The sequence below is a fragment of the Astatotilapia calliptera genome, chromosome 9 (assembly GCF_900246225.1).
Source record: "Astatotilapia calliptera chromosome 9, fAstCal1.2, whole genome shotgun sequence".
Classification (NCBI taxonomy): domain Eukaryota; kingdom Metazoa; phylum Chordata; class Actinopteri; order Cichliformes; family Cichlidae; genus Astatotilapia; species Astatotilapia calliptera.
This window is the reverse complement of record NC_039310.1, coordinates 8,336,363-8,364,158: the sequence shown is the minus strand read 5'-3', so window position 1 is coordinate 8,364,158 and position 27,796 is coordinate 8,336,363. Positions and strand designations below refer to the sequence as shown.

The 27,796-nt window shown below is 40.5% G+C and overlaps 1 long non-coding RNA gene across 1 annotated transcript; it reads right to left on the bottom strand.

The window, feature by feature from the left end:
* Window positions 1-869: 869 nt before the first annotated feature.
* On the bottom strand, window positions 870-3,172 carry LOC113029229 (uncharacterized). The gene is made up of 3 exons (XR_003273362.1): window positions 2,789-3,172; window positions 1,828-1,983; window positions 870-1,743 (listed from the first exon to the last, which is right to left on the bottom strand). It is a non-coding gene; the product is annotated as an uncharacterized LOC113029229 (long non-coding RNA).
* Window positions 3,173-27,796: the final 24,624 nt, after the last annotated feature.

Below are 27,796 nucleotides of genomic sequence, written 5' to 3'. Positions count from 1 at the left end.
ACACATACATAAATACACACACATACATATATATACACATATACATATATATATATATATATATATATATATATATATATATATATATATATATATATATATGTGTGTGTGTGTGTGTGTGTGTGTGTGTTTTCATGACGAACATTTTTCTGTTACCAAGGGGGAGGTATTTTAATAAAAAAAAAATCTTTCAACTTTACTTCTCCAAAACCAATTACATGTAAACATTTACAAGCTTATAAGAACGGGAAGACCAACTTTAAAACTCTGGAAGACACAAAACTTGTCAACATTTTTCTATTACCTTTGCAAATCCCAAAAGCAATCAAAAAGAAAATGGTGGTTACAACCATGAAACTTTTTCTGAGCTAAATCCCCAGTCTTTTCATCCATCTATAGTAGTACAGATTAAAGGTCACATCACTCACAACATAACAGCAGACAAAAATAGACAACTTCCATTTGGCCAAAAAAAAGAAAGAAAAAAAGGTCACAGTTTGAACAAAAGATATAAAAAGGCCAAAATCAACTTTTGTGCTGGGTCTTGTTTGCCTAAGCAAACATCTTCATTTTCATTTGCTGCATCTTTGTACTGAGCCTTTGTCCATCCAGATTCATCAAAATCTTCTGACAGAACTCAAAAGTGTACTTGTGGTCATTTGGATAGCTCAGATCAAGTGCATAAATCAGTCCAAAGAGGACGATGAATGCCATGATGACACTACCGAGGTTGTTCATAACTGTAGTACCTTCAATGACAACTCCAACATCCTCTGGCTCCTGAATGCCTTCTCTTCTGATGGTGTAAATACAGTGACAGTTGCTGCAGTGGACCTCAACCGTTCATCCTCAGTGGAGGTGGTCTGAAAAACAGGTTGTTTCAGGTTTAAGGGCTCTGTCACTTGGAAGGGGACATATTATGCAAAACTCAGCTTTTGTATCCTTTTGTGCTGAAACATAGGTCTCTACCGCCTCTATAAACACTCCAAACATAAATAAAACCCGTCAATCTGTTTCCTATCAATAGTTTGGGTTCAGGTATTATGTACCTCCCTTTGGGAGGGGCTTGATATAGAGCAGGAGCTCCTCCAGTGTCTATCAGTGTGTATGTGTGTGTGGGCTGGGTCAATTTCCCTTATTTCATCACAATTGGGAACCTTTTGAAACAGCTTGTTTTATGCACATTATTCCTGAAACCAGGAGATTGCTGTAATGGCAGTGACACTAGTTAGTGTCTTGATGCAATCTGCTGTGTTCCTTATAATGAAGACTTTTTACTAATTGGCATAATAAACTGAACTCCATTGGAGTGTTTACTTTCTGAAGTGCCTTGAGATGACTGTTGTTGTGATATACCGCTATATAAATAAACTGAATTGAAACACTGACAGAAAATGGATGAATGTTTTGTCCACATTTACTGTGTTTATAGAGGCAGTAGATACCTACATGGCAGCACCAAAAGAATGAACAATTGAATTTTTGCTGAAACTATCCCCTTAAAAAGTGCTCTCCAGTGCAAGTTTCAACAATGACTATTAAGAATAATACTATTTCACAATTATATTGTCTCTTTTGAATATATGAGGATTTTGTGTGCGATGAACCTAACTCAAATTGAATCTAGAAAAGAAAGTGTGATAAGCGTACCAGATACTCCTTGAACAGTAGGTCTGGATCTTCATTAAAGTAGATCACCAGGCTTTTAAGAGTATGCTCCCTCTTTATGTCGATGTCATCACACTAATGCAAGGGTGGAAAAAAAATGGTGAAAAAAATGGAATTGATTGATTGCATTTAATTGATGGGTTTATCATTAGTACTGACCAAACTACTGATCGCCATGATATCCTTGATCTTTTGGCCCTTTGCTCCTTTGCTTCCCTGAAAATTTTGCATCAGCTTGTCTGTTAAATTGTCCAGCTGAGCCAAGAACTTCGCCTGCAGGGGTTTTGTAGTGATCTGCAGGAACTCTGCATTCACCTGGAAATAAAACATACACAAATATAATAAACTAGAAGTTTAAATACAGACTGCTGAATCAACACACTGAAAGTTGCTAAACATTTGAACCATCAGTGAAGTTTGTCAAGACCTAAACTGTTTTTAGCTGAGTTTAGGAATATATCGCCACCTGTTGCTTTGGCATGTTCCTAGCAGCGTTTTCCTTCATTTTTGCGTTTACCTGTGGACGGGATTATTTCTTGAAATGAAAACGGAATATCTCCGTTTACAAAAATACCCGTGCATGTGTAGACGTAGCCGAAATCATTCATAATAATAAGTAGGTTTGAACATCACGGGAGTTCGCATTGTGCTGACTACAGTTACTCTTCCGGCCACATGGTTCGCTTTTGGTAGCACCCTCAGTAAACTATGCAGTGCTTTTAGAGACACCTCAAAACGATACTTTCTACTAGAAAATGGCATATAATAATAAACACAGAATACCACATTTTTAGATTATAAAAAGAAAACAGTAAGAAAGAAGTTAGCTATAGGACATCATCTTTCATTGAGCACAATGGCTAGCTGCTAATAAGCTAGCACACGCTCCGACTTAAAAGTTGGCAGCTACACAATTTCTCCTCTAAAACAAGGCACTTTTGAAAAGACCTGGCTATAATGTCAAAAAAAAAAAAATAGTATTCAAGCAGAGAAGAGAATGGTAGCACCACCAAAAGTTCAAAAAACAACTGTTACAAGCTTCTATGATAAATAGCATTATAGATTTAGCTGATAAAGAAATACACAATTGGATATATGGAAAAATAATATGTTACCTTACCTGAAGGTGTAGTTTTATCCAAAAAGTACAGAGAGGCCAAGAGCAGCTGCATTCATTTAGGTGATCCTGAAAGAGCGCAAAATTTTCAAAGAAGGCGGACCGTTGTGTAACTCAGTAACTTTGTGTTCTTGTGACAAAGACTGCTTTGAGAGAAAATAATTTAGGTTCACCACACGAATAATAATTGCAGTAACGCTGGAGTGCTACATTTGCGTTGAATGAGATTAAAAATAATGTTTAAGCTTAAAGAGGGGCTTGAATTGATTTCTTTGAGTTTACAAATACTTAAGTGCAAAAATGTACTCCTCCTACCCCCAGTGCCCCAACAAACTCATTCATTTTGTGTTCAGAATCAGCCTCTGCTGGTTTTGAATAATTTTAGGTTTACACAAAGAAAATCAAATTAATTTGGTATTTTTTAATTGCATTTGTGAACAACTAACATAATTTGCATGTGTTCTTTGAAAGGAGGACCTGAATCTGTTTTTTGAGTGTATTTGGTCCATCCATCCATTTTCCTCCGCTTATTCAGGGCTGGATCAGGGGTGCAGCAGCCTAAGGAGAGAAGCCCAGACCTCCCTCTCCTTGGCCACCTCCTCGAGCTTGTCTGAGGGAACACCAAGCATGGTGGAGGGGTCTGTGTGTCCCAGGGATCCCAGGAGTTATGTTTGATGACATTTAATCAAAACCACAATCTTTCCCTTGCATTAACCAGTGTGCTTCTGTTGCGTACAGCTAACCACAGACTTGAATCAGGAATGTGGCATTTCATTCCTGCTCTTCATACACCCACAAACCACCCTGACCATCAGGATGTGACTCTGGAGTGCCACATAAATGTCATGCTTCATTATCCGTTGGTTTCAGGAGTACTTCAAGAAGCTAACTCACAAAACAAAAGTAATATATATAACTAATCTTTCCAGGAGGAGGGCTGTAACAGAAGAGGGAACACACTCAACGCTTCTGGCAAATCTTAAAAATAAAAAAGTTGTAGGGAATTTTCTCCTGTTTTGTCCAAGCGTATTAGTGAGGTTGGCCGAGGATGCTGAGGGAAATGTCAGTGTTCTAGTTTATCCCATTTATTTCTGAAGATGCTCCCTCTCCCAAATAGGAAAAACAGTCATACCTAATCTGTTAGAGGAACACATTAGTATACACTGTAAGGTTAATAAACTCGTTAAACAACCGAGTATATTCTGGATGATGGCCCTCAAGGTGACGCTCTAAAGACGCACGGCAGCGATCCATAAAATGTGTTTTTTACATCCCATTTTTTATATCATCCAAAGCAATTCTCCAAACTCTAACATGGACAGGCAGCCAGTGTAGTGAGGATAAAATGGGAGTAATATGCTCCGTTCTCCATTTACCAATTAAAGCTGTTTTTGCACCAGCTGAAGACGTGATACCAAGTTACTAGCAAGCCAAATGAGTTACTGTAATCCAGCCGAGTTGTAACAAAAGCATGGATTACTGTTCTGAAATCATCTTTTGACAAGATAGGCTTTCACTACTGATTTCACTACTGCCCTCACTTCACTGTCAAATCTAAAATCACTATCCATTTTAAAGACCAAAGTGGTGACAGTGGGATTTCCATACTGTGTTAGATGGCCCATGTCCACGGGAAAAGACCCATCAGCGACACCCAAAAGATAGAACCTATGTCTTATTTTCATTAAAGTTAAAAAAAATTAAGAGCCAAGCAAGCTTTCACTTCCTCAAGACATTTGTTTAGTGCTTGAATGGAGAAGTAATTTTTCTTTTTTAGGGGCATATAAACCTGCGTATCATCTGCAATTTTGTGTCTTCTAAAAATAGAGCCAAGGGGCAGGAGATATAGAGAGAAAAGCAGAGGTCCAAGTATTGATCCCTGTGGTATCCCACATGGGACTGGAGCTGAGGAGGATCTTGAAATCAGAAAGACTGACACAAAACGTTCTTTTAGCCAGATAAGACCTAAACCACTGCAGACCAGTACCACGAATGCCTACACAGTGTTCTAAGCGAGATAGTAAAAGATTGTGATCCACGATGTCAAAGGCAGCTGTTAAGTCTAGGAGAACCAAGATCACATGATCTCCTACATCTGCAACCAGGAGGATGTCATTAACAACCCTAGACAACGCAGATTCTGTGCTATGCAGAGATTTAAAACCAGACTGAAAATTCCAGAGGATATTATTTTCATCTAAAAGGGTTTTCAGCTGACTATAAGCAACCCTTTCCTGAATCCCGACCAAAGAGGTGCAGAGTGCAAAGTTAGCATTATCCAAAGAGCCACAAAAATGGTACATACTTGGGAGATATAAAAGTCTGAAGAGCAGAATTGTCATTCAAATCTAAAATAACGAAATCATGAAGACTGTTACTGGTCATGACTTAAAGAACCAAATCCAGAATTCTACTTCTACTGTGTTTGCACATTTTAAGCAAATTTTAAGAAAATGTAGGAGTATGTGATAAAAAGCATTCAGCCACTTCGGGTGGCTAAACCTGAGGAGGTGGAGCAGAAGATTGGTGATTCAACACCTGGTTGATCCAGTCTGCATGCTGAAGTATACTTGGACTAGATCGTGAACCGAAAGTTGCTCTGTGACGCAATCATTACAGTGTGAATGTTAGATAGAAAGCACTTGGGTGTGACTGGGTGACTGAGTGTTCAAGTAGAGAAGAGCACTAAGCACTAAATAAGAACCCGTCCATTTACCGTTTGCCAGATAACACACCTGGCGCAGTGTAGTCGACCCCAATTACACTACATAATAGTGCACAAGCTTTGGGTGAATAGCAGGAGGATGCACCAACTGGTCGTCCCAGAAGATTATGGATGAAAGTAGACATTAACACGTAGCAGTACCGATATTAAAGATTAGCAATATGATTACATAAACAAAGACAGAGCTGGTGAACTCCAAAAACCCATCCATCACTTTCACTTTGAGTCCTCGTGCAATCAATCACAGGCCACCGTAATAGAGCACAGGCTGTGGATATGGGATGATGCTATCCATCACTATGAGGGTAATGTGACACCCATAATGTCTGCACATGGGCTGAGGGGAATTGAATCAAATGAAGTGCTCTGCTCTTTGAAGTAACACCTTCGACAGGATAATGATGATGAAGATGAGGTGTTATTCAGGCTTGCTGTCCGATGTCCTAAACTTTGAAGAGAAAAGAATAACTTAGCCTTACATTAAGTCTTGCACAGAAGGATATGCTGCTGGAACAATCCCTGCAGCCTAATGTGTGTTCTGAGCTGAGTAAACACGGTGAAATGCTCCATAGTTTCCCGTAATGCCAAACAGAAGGGATGGATGGCAACCTTGCCCTGTTTTAAACCCAAGGCTACTTTCCCTCGGCCCACAGAACACTCTTGACAGGCCTAGGTGGTATTTTATTATTTCAGTTCATTCTGTTTATTCTCACTCTATAATTACTCCCTACATGTCATTTAACTTTGCCTTTTTTTCTTTCTTTTTTTTTCAAATTACATGTCTGACCCTCTCTCAGGGATAGGATTTCCCTTGCCATGTATTTTAATGTACTCTATTTTAAACCCTCTCTGTTATTATTTTTCAGTTTGGGTTGTTCCTTTAATCATTGTCCTATGATCTAGCTTTTGGTATTTTGTCTGGAACTGAAAGCTAAAATGCTGAAAATATTTCATAAAGTTAAAGCAAGGGCTGCAGTTGGGCTGTCCTGAATCTGCTCAAGACAGCCGAGGGCCATATTTGTGTGTGTGTGTGTGTGTGTGTGTGTGTGTTTTTTAATTGTATTTAGGTTGAAAAAGCTGTATGGCATAATGCAGATGGTCAGCTGCCATCCCATGACAGCATCAGATGCGATTACTGCTCTGTGATTTGCCTCACACTTTTAGAAATGGTCCTAAAACCAAACCAGCAAAAAACAAAACAAAACAAGGAAAAAGGGAAAAAAAGAAAAAGAAACGACTTCCAACATTGTGAGTACACACAATCTAATTGTGGGGCTAGCAGAGATGTCATTTCCAAGAGAGTTCCTCCTCTAATTTTAAACCAAAACATCATATTATTGGACTGATGCCTGTCTAAAAGAGAGGGGAGAGAAAGGACAGGAGCAGCGGGCCTTTCAGGACTTTTGTTTACGTGAGCGTTACAGGCACATTTCCCACAAATGTGGACAGGAGTTCTTTGTAAACAGGACTCAAGCGAAGCTGCTGTTTGTCTGCCAATCTAAATACAACAAGGGGCCCGCGGTAAGCTTCACCGCCATCTCTAATTCTGGCTTTGGCTTTGGCAAAGAGCGGGTCCGTGGTTCGAGGCCACACTGTTGCACGCAGCCAGTGAGCCAGGAGCTGTTCCTTAACTGGTGAAAGCTATGAACCGCATGCACACTTTACACCACACACAGACACATAGATGAACGCGTGCAGACTTTGATAATCATGCAATTTTTAGCAATATGGCGTCCACACCACGCACCATCGGGAAAGTTTGAATTTGGTTGTTGTAGGCAGTGTGAGCTGCTGTTTTTTTTTTTTGTCTCATCTGGCGTAAGTTTAAAATACACTTAAAACGGAGAAGTGGTCTTGACACACGCCTCACCGGGTTTGTGTCCATCCTAGCTGACCTATTAAAGTGTTATTCTCTGGCTTCTCGTTTAGCTTTAGCGTGCCAGGAAGGAAATTAGCTCTTCATGACATCAGACTGGATCGCTGCTGATTATAATTGTCTGCATGGTAGTTGAACATGGACACGCTGCTTTGTCGACTGTTTAATAATTCAAATCTGCACATGTGCTGCTCTGTGCTCTCCAGCGATTAAATAATCTCATGGTGATGATTACTGGAACAGCAGATTTTGCCAGTATTGACCTCACGATGGCGGTTGTCATAATAAACACTAGGGGGAGCCAAGCCATAGCAAGAAATCACAGCAAGCCCCATTTAGAAATCTCTAAATGCAAGTTGCATTCCCAAGTGAAGTAAACCCACCAAAGGGACAGTTTTTGTTCTTGTTTCTTGTTAGAGACGCCACTGATGTGTGACTTGTCCTTGTTCGTCTGTACTTGCTCTTAACACAGTCTTGTTGTTAGAGTTGAAGGTAAACTTGTGTAATGGAGGCACTATTCATTAAACCCATGGAGCGAACTAGGGACAGGCTAATGAGAAAGGCGCCTCTGACAGACCGAGGCCGGCTGTGTAATAATTGGCCGAGGCAAAAAAGGGTCACAGAAGAACAAGGAGTTAAAATGGACAGAAGCTCTTAGGCTTCCAGCTTTTACCCACTTAGCCGTATTTCACTGTGTTTTCCACAGATTTTTTGGTTGAGTGGCCACAAATAAATTGATACAAATCCATAATCCAGATTCAGACTTAAACTTGTCTCTCCCTTCCTGCTTTTCCTCACAGGAGTGTGTTGAGTACTGAGCCGAGCCTGAATAACTGAGGAGCTTAAGCTAAGCAAGCATGTGAGGGAAATGGTACTGAATAGTACATCCCAAAATTGGGGCTCTAATTTGAAGTGTACAGAGCTGCAGTCTAAGTTAACAATAAATTGGGTCTCTTTAGGTTAGAAGGAGTAGGTCTGAATGGCATCTTCAAACAGACAAGTTTGTCAGTTTCCAGTTCAGAAAGTTCCAACTCTGCGTGCCTGTTATTATGAAACATTTAAAAGAGAATTTAATGCAATGCACAGGACGCCTCACTCAATCCACTTTCCCAGGCTCCCGCCCTCTGCTGCTCCTGAAGGGACTTATTAAAATCCATATTTTTCCATCGGACCATGTAAAAGATTCAAGAAACAGAGTGCACCTGTGGCTGCTGATTGTTATGGGTCACATTTGGCTAGCTGCAAAGAGAAAAAACATCAGATTTCACATCATGACTCCATCTGAACCCGGTCTTTTTTAAAGCGTTGACAAAACATCCTTCTGTACATGCAACTTTCATGGCTTTCTCATTTGGCTTCTGACATTTATTACAGCTGCCAAGAGCTACCAAAACCTCACACGGATTCTTGAGATGAGTAACATCTGCGAATGCTGACAAACGATATTGCATGTAGCAACTGGTGCATTATAGAGGCAAAAAGACTGCATATGTAAATGCAATGCTGGAATTTACACTGGATCATAAGAATATACATGCGGATGCTGGGGTGGTGGAAGGGTTGAAACAGCAGGCAGCAACAGAGGACAGCAGCACTAACATGTCACAGGGAGAAATGGGAGTTGGGAGTTTAAATAGATCACCAGACTGCCAGGGTGTATCTGATGTTTGTCACAGCTTGCTTTTGAAGTAACTAGCTGGCTACCATGTGTAACATATGCCACTAAGGGTGCAGTTACTATCACTCAATCTTTGGAATAAATAAAATACTGTATACTGGCACTATACGTAAATGTTAGCAACTAAAACGAGCTCGTTTTTTCCAAGCTCAGTTCTGTTTGTTTTGAACTTCATTATTTCAGCTCATGTTTTATCTAGAGAAGCCTTGATTTTAACACTGGGGCCACTGGCATCTTGGTTTTGTAGAGATAGAAGTAAAACAAATATCTTAACACGAGGCTACTGTGCTATGTTAGCAACTAAGACAAGCTAGCTTGGTTGGACGGTCTCACAGATACGTGCTAATCAGTTTGAGATAAGATTCAAGTAAAATACACACCAAAAACATTAAAAATGTTTCATGCAGGCACCCAGCTGTTTATCAAAAAACCTGTACTGTTGTATAAGGGGTTTTAATTTTAGCTAGTTTTAATCTTAGCTAAGGGTAAATTAGCTACAAGCTTTTTTTGGTCTTTTGTTTTCTGCACTATTCAGTGAACATAGCAGCCTGAATTGGTGATTTTTTTGCAGGTCCACTTTTGGTACTTTGGTGTCCTGCAGGTTTTAGATTTGTCCTAGATTCAACACAGCTGATTTAAATGGCTGAATTTGCTCCTCAACATGTCTTGAGTTCTCCAGAGGCCTGGCAATTAACGAATCATTTGATTCAGGAGTGTTGACCCAGGGTAATATCGAAAACCTGCAGGACACCGGCCCTTGAGGCCTGGAGTTGGACACCCCTGCGCTAGAACCTTCTGCTTGGCCCAACTGTTGGGAAAACAGGTAAAAAAAAATTTTTTAAAAACAGATGAGTTATAGTAGGGCAATACAAGTAGAAATTAGAAGTGTGCAGTTGTTTCAACTAAGATACTTACGTTTAAAACTGCATGCTAATATCATACATCAAACCGGCCAAATTTGGTCAGTTTCTCAATAAAACTGACAAAACGAATGCTGTCATTTAAATAACAGGCCTGACAGCTTTGGCACTGCTTTGTTATCGTGATCCTGCTCTTCTGGCTTTTTGGTTTTTAAAAAAAATGTTTTACATCACTTGTGTCAAACATACAGGACACTCATTCCATGAACAATACCTTAAGTCTGCCTCTCCATTGTCTCTCACTCTTTTCTCTCCCCCCACATGTCACTGTGGAGAAAACAGGCGCGGGACAGGCCCGGCAGCTCATGATGAAATATGACCCTGGTGATTAGTGGATTGTCTGCTGTTAAAGATGTTAGAGATATACAGTCCTCTGTAGTTGGAAGCCACAATAAGCGGGCGGTATTCCTTCTTCACCCCCCGCACTGGATAACTTCCCTTCTGTGATACACAGAAGCTTAGGTTACTGTCAAGGGGAGGTGAGCGTTTCATTTTTACAGTGGTGGAGCAATGTAGATTGTAACCCCATGTTGTCATATTTTAGGCAACAGTCTGCAGCTGCAGTCCAGCTTCACTGAATTTTTTTGAACTTGTTGTTTGGGTTGCATTAGCTAACATGTTAGCCACAGTGAACTTACAAGGTTGTGATCTTGTACTGAACAGAAATCAAGAACAAACATGTTGCCAAAATTATAAAAAGTATACTATAAGAGGCAGATCCCAAGGTGCTTAAAAATGCAGCTTTCTTGCCATATGTGCCAATTGTATCATTTTAAATTACATATTCAGATATTCAGGCATAATCTTTACCTCAGTATTTTATATTCAACCTCTTGCCTGCTGCCAAAACATTTAGCATACAAGCATACTGTAATTTCATTATAATTATGAGCTAAAGGCTAGTGGAAAATCATGAGCTTTTCAAACAGAAAGTGACCGATACTGCTGGCAAACTTAAATTCCTCACTGATTACCTGTTCCAAGTTCATGTTTTAATTTGTAAGGAGACGGAAAATAATGTCTGTTATCCACGTAGATCTTTGGTCATTTGTTATTCATTCATTTAGCCCTGACACTGGAGTCGCTGAGGTGGAACGAGCGAAACAAGGAAAGGCTTGTGCGTGCGTTTCAAACCAGACTTGACCTGAGCTGAGATGGCAGAGAATTGGCAGATGAATTTCTCCGCTTCGCTCCATTTGCTGCATTTTTACTCTATTCTCTGACTCTGTGTCATTCCAGGTGATGTAAACTGGCATGTTTCCTGCCGCTTTACAAATACTGGGCAGCGTGTTGTTGGATATCAGAAGACAGTGACTTCATACGTTTCAGGGAAACTGTGTTATGATGTCACTCTTTCCAGTACTACATCTTCTTTCGATATATATATATATATATATATATATATATATATATTTTTTTTTTTTTTTTTTTTTTTTTTTTTTTTTTTTTTTTTTTGCAGTTAAATTAAGGGCATGATAAAACACGTAAATCTTGTAGAAAGCAAAAATATTTGCTCGGAACCTACTGAAGATCAAGTGAATCAGCTCCGTGATAATTACAGTATGCTTCATAAATTGCACCAATTAAAGTGTGCCTGTTAATTTTTATTTTTTATGAATGAATCAATCAAACCACTAAACATCCAAGTTACTACAAAGTACTGGTCAGTAAACCTCTCTTGAACACTACTGTATCTATGTTCAGTACATTCCAAAAAGTCTACGCTGAAGCCTTTGAAGTTATCGTTAAGCTGCCCTGAATTTGTTTTGTCTGCTTCTATTTGAGAATTTCTGCATTTCCTACAAAGTTTTTTGACAACCAGTGTTTGCCAGCGAGTCATAGAAAACCTCATGGCACCACTACATTCTGTTCAATATTTTTTTTGTACCAAGCTAGCATCTTGGCTCAAAGGATGAAAGCACAATTAGTATGTTAGTCAAACAACAAAATTGATCAGGCTGAAGAAACTGGGTGCAAAAAAGCTGTATTGCCTAAAGGAGAAATGCTAATGATGTTGGTGGTTATTATTTTTACTCTAACGCCACATGCAAGTCAGATTCTCCGTTTTGCTAAAGAAGTGTTTCCACCTCTATGGTTGGAATTATCAGCAGTATTCATACTGCAGTTGTGTTGCAAATACATTTTGATACAAACACAACGGAAAGTGTTGTTTAGATACACCTGCTGACACAGCTTCTTAATCCACATATCTAATCAGCTATCCAATCAATGCATCTAGGCATGTAGACTTGGTCAAGTTGACCTGCTGAAGTTATGTAAAGCAAGATAACATCCCAAAGCTCAAATCATCTTAAAGTGGTTTCTTAAACATGTTACTTTACTCAAAGGTCCTCCACAGTGACCAGGTCTTAATTCAACAGAGCACCTTTGGGATGCTATTGATATCAACCGCATGATGCTATCATGTCAATATGGACCACAACCTCTGAGCACGTTTCAAGCACCTTGTTGAATTCATGCTACTAAGGTTTTTACCAGGGCAGCTTTGAAGGTAAAAATGGGTCCAGACTATCTGAATAAGAAAGAAGGGCATGTGCAAAAAGGGTGTAGCTATTGCAGTATACAGTGTGTTAGGTGGATGAGTTGTACAGGGAGATGGCCACAGGCAGGAATGATTCCCTGCAGGGTATGCCTAATAAAGTGGTCAGTGTATGTATGCCACCAATGTACTTTATTCTTATTAAATATTCAGTTGTAGCCATTACTAAGCATATGTTGTACACAGGAGCCTACTAACCGCTTCAGATAAAGCAAAATACAAGCTATGACGTGTCATATAAAGAGTACAGTAATGCACCAAACACGCACTGCCAGTTGATGATCTGTTTAAGCTATAAATTTCCCATCTCTCCCTCTGACACGTCTGTGCTGCTGTTCTCTTTTGCTGTGTGCTGTTTCAACCCCTCCACCACCCCAGCATCCACACATAGGCTCCTGGGGATGACTATTTATCATTCTCTAATGTGTATATGTAACATAATTGCCTGGAGCTTGGAGCCTAGATGCCTGAATAACCACATTCTGCTCCTGTAATTTCAAACATAACTTGTCTGACAAAATTATGGTTAAGTTTAGGCACTTGCTGAAGCACCCAGTAATTGTTTGCAATTTTGTCTGCACAACCTCCAAGGCAGATTTTAGGTAAGCAGAGATGAAGAGCAGCCAATCAGACAACTCGAGATTGTGACAACGCTTGGAACAGACACGCTTTGCTGCTACAAAACGTGAAAGCACGCAGACGCTAACATGAAAATAATCACAGGAAGTGTTTACACAGACATTATTAACACATTTAAATGTATATACATATTAGCCACCTAGCTTAATTGATTCTGTTGATTAAAGACCCATTAAAATGTTCTTTGCTCACTACCGACTCCGTGGCTTTAAATATATTAGGGTTGTCCAAATTCATGGGCTGCATCCTCCTGAGGCCGCACTTGTAGACCGATTACAAGGAAGGCTGTCCAAACTCGTAGACTCCTCCAAATGCAGCCGACAAATACATTCTCCTTTTTCCCAGATCTAAAGGATGGGTCGGGTGTATCTTTCATGGCCCACCATATCCCAGAATTCATAGCGCGGCCCAGGCAGGTCCAGTTTCTAACAATGGCGGCTGCTACTTAGTTTTAATATTACTGTTATTACTCTTTCTGGGTCACAAAATAAAGTTTTAAGATATTTTCATGTGAGAATGTAGCTGTGTGAACTTCAAATATCTGCTTGGTTTTTCAAGACATCGCATATTTGCAAAAGTGCTCTGAAGTTTTCGGAGACATCTGTGACCCACCAGCTCGATAGCTATCCGGAGCGAGAACAGCTAACTCCGCTTCGCTACTCAGGTTAAACATGATATATAGGTCACTTAGATCACTTAAAAATGTTATTGTTTGGCTTATAAATAACCGATTTATAAAGTAAATCGGTTTGGCTGAGATTAAAGTTATAGTTTTCACACAGCTGAATAAACGTCAAACGGAAAACTGATTAAACAGCTGGTGACAGAAAACTGAAGACTAGATCATCCTATTTCACAGCCACTCACTTCTGGCCTATCGACCTTTGGAGGACCCAGCTCACATAGACCACGAAGGCCGGGTCCTCAGGAAGATGCAGCCTCTGAATTTGGACAGTAATGCAACTTCTGCATGCGTGTGCATTAGCTTTGCCTCTCCGACACTTAAAATTGACCAGCGTGTCTGTGTTTTGTCACGATACTTGGTTGAATCAAAAGAAAGTAGAGAAAAAGTAACTAAAGGAGTTTGTTTCAGACAGGATGAAGCGAAATAAGCTACTCTGTAGATTAGATACAGAGCTGATAAATACGTCCACTTTAAATATACTTAACCACAACTTAATCTCCGGATGTTCCATTTTCCATTGCAACTCTTCAAGTGGTTTAAACGTGCATAAAAATGTAATGATTAGGCTGGTGCAGGCTACAGAAAGTTGTGTAATAGGCTTAGTCTTGTGAGAAGGTCTTTGTTTAACTTGCTATGCACTCAAAAGGTCCTAAGGGTGCATTTTTTCCCCTCTAAGGTATCGAGTTGCATCCTCTGTTCCCCGGATCCATGCTGCAGCTGTCTGTCTGAAAAACATCCTTAATTGTCTTCTCCTTCTCACATACAATGTCGTCTAGACTGCAGGTTAGTTTTGGATAATGACAGGGTCTTACCTGGAACTTGCGCCCTCATCATACACCGTATAGTTTTCTTAACTTGTGATAAATCAGCCTTGCTCTACTTGAAGCAGAGGGGAATTATAGAGAAGCATGAATACTTAATTCAATCCTTCCTCAGCAGAGGTAGCAAAGTAATGAGGCAACTTCCATGTACTTGCACTAATAATGCCTGTGTTTCTTATCGGTGTGACTGCTGTTTATGTCAGCAAGCTGTGAGGCACAGACCAGCGCTGGTTTGTACAACGCTGGCACAGCGGAGGAACCCTGGGATTTGTTTTCTTCGGCAACTGCAATAGTTAGAGTGGGGAGAATGCTGATTTAAATTCGCACAGCAAATGAGTGTCAGGTCTCAGCATGGAGTCTAAAACAAGTGGAAAAACTGATCACAGGCAAGTTACTGCACACTAGATAATTGCATCTGCATTCCCCGTTCAATTACCAGCTTGTGTATCTGCAGACCATACCGTCCCCAAGTGTGAGTCAACAATATGGAAATTGTGCGATCACCTTAATCATACGAAACAGTGTCTGCAATTATTCCTTAAGAAAATACGCAGGAAATGGACCGTGGCCTCCCGCCACTCCTGCACGACCAAGACGTCAGCTCCACTGGAGGAAGCCGGGACTTTAATTGCAGGCAGGTCTGTGTTTACTTAGCAGTGACAGCGGCAGCCACTGAACCTGTGTTTATTTTCGACTTTGGATGACTTTAGCGGAGAATAAATCATCCCCCGTGCCGCCGCATCATAAAAAACCTTTCGTGGGGAGATGTCGAGTTGAAAGGGACCTGCGTCCAGTGGGAAAGTAAACTCTTTTTGCACCTTTTTGAAGAGTGATGCATTAGGCCCTTTTTGCTGCCGCATTAGCACATAATTGTCCCCCAGTCTTTTCAAAATGCAGAATATCCACCTTCGTGCATTAATTGTGGACACTCTGCAATCTCAAAACGATCGGCGCCGTGCTATCTTCCACTTAGCGCCTCATTATACGCTGGAAATCCCAGTGATGGCCCATTACGGAGAGTCAAAGAGAGTGCTGGCCAGAGAGAGACTGCAGTTACCATGAGGACCACTGTATCGCTGGCCCTCTGTGTCCTACAGAAGGGGTACTCGTGGGACTCGCTCGCAATGTGAAGTGTTCCCAGGGGTTACACGGGATAGCCGAAAGGGGAAATGTAATAACTCGGTGACGAGGACAGGCTGCCAATTACAGTCAGCTCAGCATAGAGGAGCAGGATCAGATACATTGAAAATGGTGGCATTTCTAGACTCCCCTGGGAAAGCCCTCCATCAGTGAGCTGCCAGCCCACTAGAAATATGAGCAGCAATGTGGGAATCCAAACAATGTTATAATTGCGAGTGATAACAGCGAGTAAAAGAATACATACAAGCACGATTATCAGTTGTGCTGTTGTTTCAAGATTAAATATACGCTCATGCTGGGGAGCTCCTCTTATTCTTGGCATTTTAATTGCACTTACGGTTTGGGTTGTCCCTGTGACTATTTCTTCCAGTAACATAAACGGAATGAGTGACCCATACAGGCTCGACATTCCTCACGCTACAGATAAGCAGCTTAACATGAGACAAACCAAACAAGCTTAGCGCAGCTTATAAATACTTTTGTTCATATTACCTGGTTCTTGAATTTTTTTCAGGAAAAAGTAACACTTTGTTTTTCATCACACAATATGTAACATATGTAACCCAGGTGCTACAGCCACGAAGAAATGACACCCTCTGTCAGCTCTTAGGTTTTACATATCAGCACAAAAGGAGAAAATGTCATGGTCCTGGGTCCCCTGACCCAGCGTTTTTAGTTCCTTGTGATGTTTGTAATATTGTACTTGTGTGAGTTATCTTATGGTTTCTAGTTTCGATCCCTTGCCCTTCATGTTTCGTTGTGTCCCCTCTGTTCTGTGTAAGTCTGTCTGCATGTTTGATTTCCCCTCTGTGTCTTTCGGTTCTTAGAGTCCTCTGCCTTATGGTTTGTCTCTGTGTTTCTTAGTTGCTGTCTCCACTGTGTCAAGTTCGCGTCTCTGTGTGATCCTTCCTGTTTTACTTTGAAGTTCCGTGTCTTATGTGAATGTGTCCTGCTTTGCTTGTCTCGTCAGTCCTGATTTCTCCCAGCTGTGCCCTCCTTCTGTGTCTCATTCCCTCATTATCCCTCTGTGTATTTAAGCTCTGTGTTTCTCTTTGTCAGTGTCGTAGTCTCCCTCATGGCTGTGTTTCCCTGTGTGTTAGTCATCCATGTTCCAGTTTAGTTTTCCATGCCATTCTGCAATAAAGCAGCTTTTTGAGTTTAATTTCATTGTCGTGAGTTTTGCGTTTGGGTCCTTCTCCTGCCTGTACACAGCCGAAACATGACAGAAAAACATACACATTGAATCATTTTCTACAATTTTTCTATATTATATATCAAATATTTTACATATAACAGGACATTTTGAAAAAAAAATAATTTCAATGTCTTAAAATTAGGTAAACACAACCTTAGATGAACAGCACATTATCCTGTCATTAATTATTAATGAACGGTTAAGCCACAATACTGGCAGTGTATGAAAAGGTAAGTGTTTCCCAAGGTTTGGTAGCTTGAAGTAATCACTTCCTGTATGCCTTAACAGAATTTTGGCCGCCCTTCTTAACAACGTTGCTTCAGTTCATTGAGGTTTGCATTTTTCTCTCTAACATGATACACAGGTGCTCACACATGATTATGATCAATTAATCAAATGTAAACAATCACCAGCAACTGGCTGTTGTTTACCCTCTTAATTCCTATGGGAACAGCTTTTTCCACACAGTGCTTCTACATTGTGGCTTAATAGTTATTAAATACGCCATATGATGCAATATGTCATGTTTTGTTATTAATCCAAGATTGTGGTTACTTAATTTTAAGGCCAGATTTTTTTTGTTGTGTGTTGTGTAGTTTCACCATGACTGTATTCTTTCCAGATCTAAGCACTGATAATATTTCTATATTTGAAATGTTGCTCATTGCATTCAGTTTGTCAGACATTAGGTAGTTTAAATATAAGGCAACCTACGTACTACCTGAGGGGCGAACAAAAAAGAGCATTAGTTATATGTTAAAATGTGAAATTATTAATTAGGTTGCATCAGTTGTTTTATTTACAAATTGAGCATCTAAAGACGCTGTGAGTCACAGAAACGCAAACTAAATGCTTCACTGTAACAAAGTACTGTAAATGGAACCAATCAGAAGGCCCTACGATGGCATGCAGCTCAGTAATAACCTAATGTGTGTTCACAGGGGACAATGTAAAGTGTTACTTGTTTTTCAGATGACATTGTAAATTACAAATAAACTGTTTCTCTTTTGGCCATCTGCTGCAACCCCAACCAGTCGCAGCAGATGGCCCCGCCCCTTCTTGAGCCTGGTTCTGCAGGAGGTTTCTTCCTGTTAAAAGGGAGTTTTTCCTTCCCACTGTCGCCAAAGTGCTTGATCATAGGGGGTCATATGATTGTTGGGTTTTTCTCTGTATGTGTTATTGTAGGCTCTACCTTACAATAAAAAGTGTCTTTAGGTGACTGTTGTTGTGATTTGATGCTATATAAATAAAATTGAATTGAATTGTTAGACATATGCATCTTGAATTTTAGACATAAACATGGTAGATATGTAGCAATGTGAAATTTCAATCATCTCTTTGAGAACAGATATTTTTGGTACAAAGAATACAATGGCATCAAACTAGATCATCAAAGAGTTGCCAAAAATTATTCATACTACTTTACTACAAGCTACTTTCTAAATTGCTTATCCAGCTGTAAATTATTCTGCTAAAGAGGTGGGTTATATACCGGACAAGCTGCCAGTCTATCACAGGTTAAATGTTTTAAAAAGAGCTTGAGTTTTCCAGCTCCACCTAAAGTTCTCCTGTGCGGTTATGAGTATATTTTTGTCCAATGGCAACGTGCTCACTGACAAAGTGAGTCAGTGCCAGGATATCCTGATGACCGTCTGCAGCAGCAGATTCTTTGGGAGGCCCACTCTGAGGATTAGGAGGCACTGCGGTCTGAACCTGAGACCTCTGCTGTTTGTTTATCTCTTCCTGATTTGGGTCACTGTGACTTAGTACTGTACTGTTGTGACAACATCCCATTTTTCCATTTGAATCTGTTCACACAACTATTATGTGTGTGTGTGTGTGTGTGTGTGTGTGTGTGTGTGTGTGTGTGTGTGTGTGTGTGTGTGTGTGTGTGTGTGTGTGTAGAGGTAAGAGAGACAGGCAGATAGAGTGCACAAAAATGTTAGTCGTGTGCATTTTGTCCTATGTATGCGTGCAGAAAAGGAGCTAATCTTGAATTCTATTCATCAAATTTTCTCTTACTTTTTATTGTGGGTTTTTTTTTTGTTTTGTTTTTTTCAAACAAACTAGGAGACATTCCTTTTTTTGCCACAGCCTAAATTGTTGGCTGTTCATTACTGCGACACTACCGTGGACAAAGCAGTGCCCGTTATAGTCAGCTCAAACAATATTTCAGAAACGGTTGCTCGTTCACAACTAATTAACTCCTCGGTGCAGTGCAGAGGAGTGCAGAGCAGAACAGTTCTAACTGCCACGGTTTGGAGTAAACAAGACCCCGGCGGGAAAAAGGGTCTTGTCTTGGCCGGCCGGCTGGCCCATTTTAATAAATCGATGCGCTAATCATTGAGTGCCCTGGCCGCGCTTCCAGTCCCTCTCCCTTTGAGGTTAATTTAATTAGGTTCCAATGCTGACAAGCCCCTGACTCGCACAGAGAAGTGCAAGGTGTAATTGATTTTTTTTCTCCCCCTGATATTTTCTTGCTTTTAGTTGGAGACGACGAACAGGGTGAAGGGAATTTAATGACAAAAACAGTCAACAAAGAGCTCATTTCTGTGGCTTAGGGAAAGTTTTAGTTTATGATACAGCCGAGGTCTAATGAAGGAAGATTAATCCTTTGCAAATGGCGTGAGTGTATTTATATGGCCCTGCTCTGTATAGATTTTTGTGTGTTTGCCCTGATTTAGAAGTGCATTGTTAAAAAGTTAAAAGACATAAAACTCTGTCTGTATGATAAAATGTATACAGCAGTTTCACATGATGTTTGTCCCCATCAGGCTGCTATAACAAGTAATGATTGTGCGTAGCCAGGCATTTATAATTTTTATGATGATAATGATGCTTTCTGATTGTTAAACCACCACAAATCTATGAATAACTGGCGAGTTATATGCGCAAATTTCAAATGCACTGTCAAATTTCTCTGCTACAGTTTAGAAACTGTTTCTTGTATAACACTAATAGTAAAACAAAATTACTACAGTTTTCTACATAGATAAGCCAGTTGGTGTAAAGCGGTGGTCCTCAAAGTGTGTGGCGCGCTCCATTGGTGGGGCGCAAGTTACCTGGCAGTCATGCAAAACTAATGTTTAACATCGGAATCACTTTTACGACGGAACAAAGAAATTTGCGTCAGTCAAGTTAATAATATTTGCATCCACTGAAAAGCTGCAGCTGCGTGTTTAAGGCGACAGCCGCAATAAAGAAGTGTACTGAAAAGTCCAAACATTTGGTCGGGTCTGTCGGGTTTGTCAGACAGTGGTGCCGAAACCCAGGATTGGAGCACGAGAGACCCGATAGCATGTTAGGCTACAGCCTACATACATCAACAACAACAACAGGACCTAGTTCATTCTGTTTTAAGCCGGCGAGGCGTGATTGGTGCGTCCGCCTCCCCTGCAGCCACGCCGCAGACCACGCCCCGCCACAGCTCTGCAGTCAAAAACAAGCTCACTGCAGCCACTAAGAGTGAACAGTATTAAACTCACTAATATTTTTCATCTCTGTTCACAAGTTTCTGGATTTCTTTTTTTTTTTTTATAAGAAGAAGCGGTGCAGACTAATGAAGCAGTCTACTGACAAAAGTGACAAATAGTTGTTTGAAATAAACGCTTGATCAAATAAGAATTACTGAAGGAGACATTTTGAAGAAAACAGATGTCAACAGTTAGCAAAAACAAAACAGGTAACAGCTGATGGAAAGCTGCACACACAGGTGCCATCTTGGAACTTGACCGTTGTGAAGGATTCAGTGTGAATGAGTTTATTATCTAAATAAAGTTGCTGCTAGGCTTTTCTCTCATTGTTTTGTTTAGATGGGGCGTGAAAATATTTCTTCCTGCCAGGTGGGGAATGATGTAACAAGTTTGAGAACCACTGGTTCGGCTTAGTTCGTGCAGCTTTGCCTCTAGTCTTGTTAGCACACTTTTGCTTGTACTAAAAGCATGAGTCCTTTAGCACATACTTAGCCATTACAAGAATGTTAAATGGCTAACCCTGCTTCAGGGTCTACTACTGTAAGTTAAAAAAAAGCTCATATTTTTTAGTAGTTTATTGGCTACAAACATTTTTAAAAATCTGTGCATGAAAACTGGTCGTCTTTAAGAAATGAGAACTGCCCTCTTGCACTTATCAATCGTTGCTTCAAAAGTAAAAAGAATTAGATTTTAAACCCACAGCTTTAAAGATCTACTACAACGTTCATGTTCTGTGGGTTCAGAGTGAGAAAAAGTCTATATTTCAAACAAATCAGAAACTGACTTTTACTTTCAGTATTGGTGATCTCTTGACAATGCAGATGATAATGTGTGAGGTAAGCATGAGGGCTTTATCCAGATCAGTTCCATTTAAACTTTTCATTAAGCCAGTAAACAGCAATTTTATTTTGGGGTGAAAACTACCATCATCTAGATTAAAAACATCAAGAGACTCACAAAACAAGAAAAAATAATGGAAATGAAAATTACCTACAAATGTAAGTTGTGCCGCTGCTTCTTCCAACTTGTTAAAGTGCAGCTATGCGCTGCAGCTGCTGTTTGCAATATCCCACAGTTGTGAAGAAGAAATTATGCGCCTGGTTTAAAAGGTTTGTATTGTTACATTTGACTGGATCACCAACGTCTAAAAAGGGAAACATGAGGCTGAGAATATTCTACATATTTGTTCCATTTAATAGAGATGTTGCAGAGTTCCTGTAAATCCTGTTTTGCTGGTGTGGTTGTACCTCAAACTGTGAAGTTGATGTTCATAGTTTATAAATATTACATTGACAGCAGTAATAAATACTCTAATGACAGGCATAGCAACAGGAGCTGGTAAATGTTCATTTATGAACTGTTGAGCAGATACATATATTGTTGTGTTTGGAGTTCTGTACACCTGGACGATCAGACTGCAAGCAGGGATCGACTAAAGCTGTAGCAAGATGAACCTCCACTAATATCTTTAGTGGCCCCTTGAGTTTAATAGTGCAATCAGCTTTCACCTACTTAAATCTGTCAAGCAGAATCAGAGCTCTCCTCTTTCTTCAGCTTTACTCTGACTGCACACCCCTCAAAATTTTGTTCTGAGCTGAAAAAAAGTACAGAGTCTACAGTCCCTCCTGGACATGTTTGCCTGTATGTGCACACTCACACACAGGCAAACTGAAGTGTGGAAGGCTCCAGCATATCCTCAGGCCTGTGGAGCACTGATCTGGACAAATCCCTGGAAGCCACAGCCTGGCTCAGGGAAAGTCTTCCTAATGCCAACTCTTGAATTCATGCTGCATTATCTCATTCTATCATCAGGACTATTTTCAGGTAGCCAGGAAATCCGTGAGCTCACAATACAATGAAGAATTCTACATATTTCACTTGAAATCTTGTATTCACATGCCGACAATTCCTGAACGCTTAAGTTTTTTCTTCTTCCCTGTCCCAGATGTGTACAGCTGGGTGGAATGCGCCTCTGTGCCACGCCAAAATCACTGTTTGTCCTCTAAAATAACTCCACGTTTGGACTGCGAGGTGTGCGGTGCAGCCGCAGCGCCGAGGGAACATGTGTCCAGCCTGTCAGCGTAAACAGTTGTTCAGTTATGCGAGCAGCAACACACTCTCCAACCTTTCCTCCCCCCAACCCGACAAAAAACAGAAGAATGAATGTCAAGAAGTGGTTCTGGCTCTTTTTCACTTTATCTCCTGCTTCAAGCCAGAATGAATAACTCCTGACCCAGCCAGGTTTGTGTACAGTATAATGTGCTAGTCCCAAAGCATTTCTGGAGTGTTAAAGGGCACAAGCTACATGTACTTGTAAGATTTGTATCTGCTGATGCTGATCAGGTTGTGTTGAAATCCTTGGGTCAAGGCTGCACTCATTGTACATTGGTTATTTCATGTCAGAGAGCCTCTCCAAACCTTTAAACTCATCATTTATTTAAGAGTTTCTTGTTTGCCTTGTCAAGCTGCGGCCTTGCTTGTGGTGCCAGCGTGTGCCCCAGTCTACATTTTTGCATCTCACAAGGCTAACCTGTATTAATATTTCAAATCAGGGAAGCAAACAGGCCCCAGTCCATCTCTTGATTGGCAGTTGAGGTGATGCAGCATTGAGAGATTATTGATGCATTGTTATGGGGTTAGGTTTGGGCTGCTGGAAAATAAAAAATGAAATCAAAGCAGCAAACAGTCGCCCATCTATTTTACAGAGTTTAATTGAATAATTCTTACTTGGGCTGCGAAGCTTCAGGCTGATTCCAAGTGGCACAGATGTCCCATGAATAAAACATTTACTCTGTGGGCAAATATTAGCACTTGCAGTTATGATTATTTTCTTGTTAGCGTTTGGCAGTGTCAAACGTTCGTCTTTGGTGTTGCAGTGCGATTGTGATTATAATTGGTCACGTCGAAAACAAACAAGCTGCGACACATGACTTAAACAGGCGAGATAGAGTCAATCCATTAAGATTTGCATGTTATTTTTAAAAAGATTATCTTTGTCTATTCCTCATCTGGATCACACTCACAGCCAGTGATGTTGTCTAATCACTTCCACATCAGTCCGTGGTAATTCTACCCACTTGAGCTGCGTCTGTGCAGGCAGGAGCAGAAACGAGACGCCAGAACGAGTGTGTGAGCGTCTGAGATTTTGGATAGGTTGCAACAACTTTAGTCCATTCACTTAATCCTAGCTACCAACGCAATCTATAATTTCTGTCAGGTTGAGTAGTCTCGCATATCAAGTTGAGCTGGCAGAGATGTGGCTTGGCATCGTAATGCTGTCAAAACCTAACCGTCCTGTCACAGCCTGCACGTTAGACAGAATAGAGTTATCAGAGCTTTCTGTCATAACAATGTTAAAGAAAGAGGAGATCCTGCACTTCCTGTTACTGTCCTGGCTGTAATAACCTCCTAGCTATGATGATGATATTACAGCGCTGCAGAAGAAATGTGCAAGATTCAGTAACGATTGGACAATATGTTTGAAAACAGCGTTAAGAATAATTTACACCAATAAAAAAACGATGACACCAGCAGCTTATCATGCAAACATACAGCTGAATTGTATGTAACCCTGGCTAAGTCCTAATAACCAGCTCAGTATATTTAATTCTGTAGACTGAGTTTAACAGAAAGGGGAACTCCAACAGTTAAAACAGCTACACGTTAAAATCGACATGTTTATGTTCTTTTTTTTTTTAAGTATAATTCATTTATGCTTCTTTCTCTTCCTAACTATGCACCAATCTTGTCGGCATCTCTAGAAATTCTTATCATGCGGATGTTTGTTTTTCTCTCGGTGGAGCAGTTGATGAACAATGACTGTTGTCTCCCTCTCTAACTAGGTGGTCCCGCCTTATGACAAAGTTTGTATATTGTGCTTTCCAAGAGGCCATGAGAAATGACATCCCTGCAGAGGATGCCTCCTGTGACAGCATGTCACAGGAGGCATCCGCTGTGATGAGTGACACTGTTAACATGTTCGATGATGACCTAAAAGAAAACCACACAGGTTTTAAGGGTATTTAACCTTTGTAGAAATCAAAATGATTTTTAAGCTTTATTCTACCTGGTTATTTCACATTGAAGCAATGGTTGATAAGGCGTGTTTTCAACATATAAGTGAAAATATTTAATGACAAGGGATTCCTTCAGTGTTTTGCTTTGACAGTTGTACCTTGGTGGCTCTAGCCACTATAGTATACATCATTTCACATGCTTGCACTATGCACTACCCGACTCACTGGACCCTCTACAGTTTGCATACCGCCACAACAGGTCCACTGATGATGCCATAGCCCTGACACTACACACTGCCCTGTCACACCTGGAGAAGAGAGACACGTATGTGAGGATGCTGTTTGTAGATTACAGCTCAGCATTCAATACCATCGTTCCCTCGAAGCTGGACAGGAAACTGCAGGATCTAGGACTGAGCAGCTCCCTCTGCAGCTGGATCCTTAGCTTCCTGTCTGACAGACGCCAGGTGGTCAGACTGGGCAGCATCACCTCATCCCCCATCACACTGAACACTGGTGCTCCACAGGGGTGTGTACTGAGCCCTCTCCTGTACTCACTCTACACCTACGACTGCACAGCCACTAACAGCTCCAACATCATTGTGAAGTTTGCGGACGACACTACAGTGGTGGGTCTTATCACCAACGGTGATGAGACGGCTTACAGGGAGGAGGTCAGCGCCCTGACCCACTGGTGTCAAGACAACCATCTCACCCTCAACGTCGCAAAGACAAAGGAGTTGATAGTGGACTTCCGGAGGTGCAGAGAAGTACACACCCCCATCACCATCAACGGCGCTGCTGTGGAGAGAGTGAGCAGCTTCCGGTTCCTTGGTGTACACCTGGCTGAGGATCTTACGTGGTCGGTACACACAAACAAAACAGTGAAGAAGGCGCAGCAGCGCCTCTTCTTTCTCAGGAGACTGAAAAGATTCGGCATGAGCCCCCGCATCCTCAGGACCTTCTATCGCTGTGCCATTGAGAGCATCCTCACTGGATGCATCACCACCTGGTATGGCAACAGCACCGCCTACAACTGCAAAGCTCTCCAGCGAGTAGTGCGGTGCTCTGAACGGATAATTGGAGGTGAGCTTCCCTCCCTCCAAGACATCTACAGGAAGCGGTGCCTGAGGAAAGCGGGGAGGATCATCAAGGACTCCAGTCACCCCAGCCATAAACTGTTCAGACTGCTTCCATCAGGAAGGAGGTTCTGCAGCATCCGGTCCCGTACCAGCAGACTGAGAGACAGCTTTTTCCATCAGGCCATCAGACTGCTGAACACGTCATAGACACCTCAGCTTCACTACTGGAACTTCAACATTATGCACTCCACACTGTATATAAATGCCACTTGTTTTGCACATATTCAACTCTGTATATTTTATATATTTTATTATTATTATTATTATTATTTTATTTTATTTTTTTATTTTTTTTTTTTTACTATTTAATTTGTAAAAATGTGTATACACACACACACACACACACACACACACACACACACACACACACACACACACACACACACACACACACACAGGAAAATATTTAGTATACACATCCAGAAATGCATACACTATTATATATTGTACATATATTTATTAGTTTCAGGTTGGCCATTCTTGTATTTTGCTCGTTTGTGTTGTTGTGTTTGCACATCTCTGTTGCTTGTGGGGCTCGCACACAAGAATTTCACTCGCATGTGCTGTGCCAGTGTGCCTGCACATGTGATGTGACAATAAAAGTGATTTGATTTGATTTGATTTGTTACAATATAGAAAATAGCTGATGATTTGAATGAAGTTTTTTTTTTTTTTTTAATTTCTAATGAGTAAACCTGTTACATAAGAGATGACAGTGTTGCTCAGTTTGTCCTGTTTCTCCCTAGTTGGTGTCTGACCTTCTTTTCTGTGCATCTTTGCTGATTTGATGAAAGCCCACATGTTTTTAGAGCTTTCTTTACTTATATGTTCCTTTTCTTTCCCTTCTGGCTTAGAGGGAACACCTTCTGCCTGGTGTTGCAGGGTCCTGATTACTGCAGGTCTGTATTCCAGAGGGTGATGGGATAAACACAACTGAGTATCATACAAAAATTACAACACTCCTCAGTGACAACAATACCTATGAAGCCTTAAAATGAGACCCCACAAGCAACTACAAAAAGAAAGTCACCAGTTGCCTACAACAAGTTGAAACGCCACTGACTGCCCTACAAACCACCATACCACCTTGTATATACAGGGAGTGCAGAATTATTAGGCAAGTTGTATTTTTGAGGAATAATTTTATTATTGAACAACAACCATGTTCTCAATGAACCCAAAAAACTCATTAATATCAAAGCTGAATGTTTTTGGAAGTAGTTTTTAGCAGAGGCGGAGCCAGACATTTGAAACACCCGGGGCTTAGCCCTAAAGGGTAGTATGCATGTGGGATTATTATTTTAGAAATGACTGAAAGACTGAAAGATTAATTGTCTCTGTTTTGAGTTTTGTTCAAAAAAGAATGACTTCATATAGGAAAAAAATATATCACATATGCAGGACACCATAAACTAGTTTTTTAATTAAGCAGCAAGGCAGAACAAAGTCGGGCCTGTATCAAGACACGAGGACTAAACCCCAATTCAACCAGACCAAGAACTGATCTGGAATTAAAACAGGACTACAACAGTTCAAAATCAGGACTACTGAGGACTTAACCAAGACAGAACCACAATCAGAACTAGATGATAGTAGCACTAAAAATCATCATAGACCTGCACTACACTTATTTTTTAATTCTACCAAAGTCCACTATTTAGACTGAGAAAAGTTTATGTAATTATTTAGCCTTGTTGTGCAAACAAGCCTGCATAACTTAATATAGAATTTGAAAAATAACAAACCTAAAAAGAAACACTAGGTACAAGATACATGAGTACCTATGATACGGTGATACTTTTGGTAAACAACCATTTGACTAACATGTGTCTCACCTGCTCTTGTTCCATCTCTGTTCTGTCCTCATTCTCCTCCATCTCCCTCTCTGCTCCTCTCTCTCCCTCTTTGTGCTGACAATCATCAAATATACAGTTGAAACCAGATATTTACACACTCTTCAGATAAAAACACTTTTTTAATTGTAACATCAAATCAGACTAAATGTTTATTTTTTTAGATTGATAAATATAAAAAACATTTGTTAATTTTAAGAGTAAAGAGATAAACTGTCTGTATTTCTTAATTGCAAATGGCACCAAATTGTATTCAAAATTGAGCCACACTTATGGAGCTCCACAGTT